The sequence below is a fragment of the Vulpes vulpes genome, chromosome 1, assembly GCF_048418805.1.
Source record: "Vulpes vulpes isolate BD-2025 chromosome 1, VulVul3, whole genome shotgun sequence".
Lineage (NCBI taxonomy): Eukaryota > Metazoa > Chordata > Mammalia > Carnivora > Canidae > Vulpes > Vulpes vulpes.
In genome coordinates this window covers 91,757,363-91,762,101 of record NC_132780.1, presented here as the reverse complement: position 1 = coordinate 91,762,101, position 4,739 = coordinate 91,757,363, and the positions used below count along the sequence as shown (strand labels likewise).

At 46.4% G+C, this 4,739-nt stretch overlaps 1 pseudogene; it reads right to left on the bottom strand.

Annotated features, from left to right (window-relative positions):
* Window positions 1-253: 253 nt before the first annotated feature.
* Window positions 254-3,599, bottom strand: LOC112919425 (C-1-tetrahydrofolate synthase, cytoplasmic-like; annotated as a pseudogene).
* Window positions 3,600-4,739: the final 1,140 nt, after the last annotated feature.

The following is a 4,739-nucleotide window of genomic DNA, read 5'->3' as shown; positions in this document are numbered from 1 at the left end:
CCAATCATTTCCTTTATTCTGTGGCACTTCAATAAAGTAAGTAGACTTGTGCATGATTTATGTTAATTTATACATGATGGTGGGAATTAAGACCCAAGAAAGGCTTCTGGGCGGAATTCCTGCTCTTTATTTCCTAAGATCTTCAGGGCAGGGGCTGACTGCTCTGGACTTCCCCACACTTCCTAACCAACAGTCGGCCTGAATGGACATTGGCCAAATGTTCCGAGCAGTGTCTGGAAGAGAGGCAATCTGTTTAGAACAACCCAATCACCTCTTCAGTTTCAGGGTCCAAATCAATATAATAGAAACAGGGCCAAGTGGGGAGTCCAGGCATTGTGCTCATTGTCTCTACCAAGGGGTACAGAAAATCAGCCTGACGCTGGTGCGGATGCTACAAATGGGCAAGACAAAGCCTGTGGGCACACCCTTTTGCTCTGGGTTATGAGACAAGGACAAGTGTGTTTTGGCCATGCAGATAGGCAAGTTCCCAAAGTCCTGTTTTGTGTAGACTTCAGCTTTGTAGTGAGCTTCAGGAAGCAATTCTATGTTGTCAGCCCCATAGATTTTCTGCGCAATGATCCTGATTTTATCCTCAACTGGGAGCTTGAGGTCATAAAGGAACTGGAAACTGCTGGGTGCCTGAGCTTCTCTCTGGAAGGCCCGAGCTAGGGCTAAGGTGCCCATACCCCCTTCTGCCCCATGAGTGCATTTCACAGCATCAAAAGCCCCATGTTTTTTGGCAAGGCCGCTGACAACGTCCAGCTCGGCCTCTTATCTGCCTTTTTTTTTTTTTTTAGATTTTATTTATTTATTAGAGAGAGTGAGCAAGACAGAAAGAAGAGAGAGAGAGAGAGCATGAGCGAGGGTGGAGAGGGGTTAGGGAGAGGGAGAAGCAGACCCTCCTGTTAAGCAGGGAGCCCAACATGAGGCTTGATCCCAGGACACTGAGATGGTGACCTGAGCTGAAGACAGACACTTAACTGACTGAGCCACCCAGGTGCTTAAAGATTTTACTTAATTTATTCATGAGAAAGAGAGAGAGAGAGGCAGAGACACAGGCAGAGGGAGAAGCAGACTCCATGAGGGACCCTGACGTGGGACTCGATCCCGGGACTCCAGGATCATGCCTTGGGCCAAAGGCAGGTGCTAAACTGCTGAGCCACCCAGGCGTCTTGAATGCATTCACGGCCACCACCATGGGAACCCCAAATATTCTGACATTTTCTTTTTTTTTTTTTTAAAGATTTTATTTATTTATTCATGAGAGAGAGAGAGAGAGAGAGGCAGAGACAGACGCAGGCTCCATGCACCTGGAGCCCGATGTGGGATTCTATCCCGGGTCTCCAGGATCGCGCCCTGGGCCAAAGGCAGGCGCTAAACCGCTGCGCCACCCAGGGATCCCCTATTCTGACATTTTCAATTTTTCTTTAAGTTACTGAAGCTTTTTTCAAGCAGCTCCAGGTTCTCCTCTATGTAAGCCTTGGGAAGAGGCAGTCCTGCTGTAACGGTGGGGCTGCCTCCGTGCCCTGTAAGAGCCCTGACAGCTGCAACAAGCTCCACTACGTGAGGGCGGGGACCAGAAACCTGCATTTGATGTTAAAAAACTTTTCCATTCCAATGTCTGCTCCAAATCCTGCTCAGTCACCACGAACCCTTCAGGGCCAAGCTTGAGTGCCATGCTGGCAAATGGTTCAGCATGAACGAATCCTGGAGTGCCCTCTAATGTCTGCATGAGGTTGGGCTTGATTGCACCCTTCATAAGCGCTGTCAATGCACCACTCACCCCCAGATCTTCGGTCCTGATAGGCTCCCCTTTCTTACTGGATGCCATCACCATTTTGCTCAGTCTTTTCTCTCTCATGCCTTCTAGCGAACTGGTGAGAGCCAGCACAGCCATGATTTTACTTGCCACAGAGATACCAAACCGGGCCATCTGTGTGTGCCCTTCTCCGTTGGAGCCTGTCTGATTGTGATCTCCCTTAGAAGAATCTATCATTGGTATCCAATACTCTTTGCCAAGTTATGGTTTCTGGATCAATGTCCAATCTTGCAAATCTGTTTATCTCGGTCATCAGTCAGTGGGGTAGGGTCAATTTTTTCAATACTCAGTCGCTGTAACCTTCGGATTTGGATATCAGAGAACTTTCTCACTCCATTTACTGATGGTACCAAATGATTAAAGAGACCCTTGTCTGTCTGCGTCAGTTTGTGGAACATCTGGGCATCGGTGGCTGCAGCGACAAGGTTATTCACTGCAGTGATGGCACGGATGTCACCAGTGAGGTAGAGATCAAACTGTTCCATAGGAATGACCTGTGAGTAGCTACCTCTTGAAATGCTATCTTTTACTCCAAAGGTGGGGCCCTGAGAAGGCTGTCGTACACATGCAAAGATGTTCTGATGAAGATGGGTGCCAAGGGCCTGCACCAGCCCAATGATGGCTGTGCTTTTCCCTTCTCCCAGGGGCATTGGGGGTGATTCCAGTCACCACCATGTATTTCCCATCAGACTGGTGCTTCAGGCTTTCCAGTGCTGACAGCAGAACCTTGGCCTTTGTATCACCGTACAATTCTATCTCTTCAGAGAGCAGACCAATTTCCTGAGCCAGGCTGCCAATGGGCTTTGGCTTACAAGACCGTGATATATCAATGTCACTTGGAACAGGAGTCTTGAGGTTAAGGTTGTTATATTGAATCATCCACTTTCCTGGCTTAAATTTCTCCAGGAAACGCTTTGCTCTCCACTGTGCTCTGCATTAGCATTGTCACCATCATGGGCCCCATGCTGCCAGGAACAGGAGTGATGAAGCCTGCCCTCTCTTTGGCCTCATTGTATGCCACATCACCTACCACTTTTCTCCCATTTGGTTTTGTATCACCTGTAATATAATTGACCCTACAGTTGATGACTATTGCAGGTTAGATCCACTCCCCTTTTACCATTTCTGGCTGACCAGTTGCTACCACCAGGATGTCACCTTTATTTACCTCCTTGCCTAGTTTGGCAGTCTTGGAGTGGCAGGTGGTCACTGTGGCATGGTTCCACAGAACCAGGTCATGCATCGGAGCACCAACTATCTTACTGAGCCCAACCACTACAGCGTGCCTTCCAGCAACCTATACCCCTCTCTCTTTGATGAGTTCCAAGCATCCTTTAGGTGTACAATGGATGAAACAGTTATTCAGGTCACCTCTAGCAAGTTTTCCAGCACTGATGCCAGTCAACCTATCCACATCCTTTTCAGGTACAACAGCATTGACCACTGCTTCAGTGTTAATGGGGTTCTCCGAATCTAAAGGCAGCTGCACTATGAAACCATGGACAGTGAGGTCTTCATTCAATAATGCAACATACTTTAACACCTCAGATTCTATGGCTGTTCTTGGTAATTTAATGTGTGTGCTCTGATCCCAATCTCTTCAGCAGCTTTCAGCTTCACATTTATATAAAGATTAGAACCATCTCTGTCGTTAACCTGTAAAATTGCCAGGCCTGGTGTAAAACCAGAACTTGCTCCTTCATCTGAGCGACTGGTTCTTCAGTCTCTCCTTTATTTGCGCAAAGACCACCTTCCCGTTCAGGATTTCTGCTGATATCATGACCTTTATTAGTCTGCTGCCCACGACAGACACCACCAAAATTGATGATTGACTAGCTCCCAAGAAATGCAATTTTAAGCACGTATGTAAGATGATAACCCTAGGTACAAAGAGAGCAGTATACACCAAACTGGTTATTCAAACTTATTTATAATAATGAGACACTGGAGAAAGACTCGGTAAACAAGTATGGAGAAAAGGGATATTTTTATCTTATAAAAGGAAAAAAATGATCTTAATTCTTCTCCTTCCAATGTTCATTTTAAAGGAGAAACAAAAAATTGTTCTGACTTAAATATTGCATTTGAACTTCTGTAAACCTAAAGGTACAAAAACGCTCTGCATGGGCTGCTTTGCTCTTTTTGTAAGAATTGGATTTAGGGTAGAACTTAAGTCAGTCAGGTATTCAATAGCAACCTGTTTTCCTAATCCTTTCCTCTTCCAAGAGCAGACCAGAATGGTCGCTCACATGTGCTCATCTCCAGGGAGTATCAAAGTTTCTTCCTCCCGTCCGTAGCCCTCTCCATACCTTACTTCAGTTCTACTCCTCCCCCCTTGCATAACACATCCCACCAAAATTACATACATACCTACAAACATGTGTATGCACATGAGCTTTTATTTGGATCTAACAGGGCATATATTATCAGTCCACAGACCTCTTAAAGGGTTTCTGCTGTAGGACAAGGCAGCATTATGAGCTCTCAAGCAGCCATGACCTCCTCACTTATTCTCCTGATCTTCCTTCCTGAATTTTAAGGTTGATGGGGCAAGACTGGGCCCACTTGGGAGGCTAAATGATGGCAGGGTGGGTATACTGGCTGGAATAATGCCCTCTCCAAGATTCATGTCCCCCCAAAACCCGTGAATATTTGGAAATAGGGTCTTTGTAAATGCAATCAAGTTACGATGGAGGTCATACTGGAATAGGGTGGGCCCCCAAATCCAATGCTGGATGTCCTTATAAGAAGAGAGAAATTTGGATCCAGAAACACAAAGATACAGAGGAAAAGCTGTGTGAATACAGAAGAAGAGATTGGTGTTACGCAGCCACGACCCAAGGAACACCTGGGGCCACTGGAAGCTTAAAGAGATGAGGAAGGATTCTCCCCTAGCACTATTGGAGGGAATGTGGCTCTG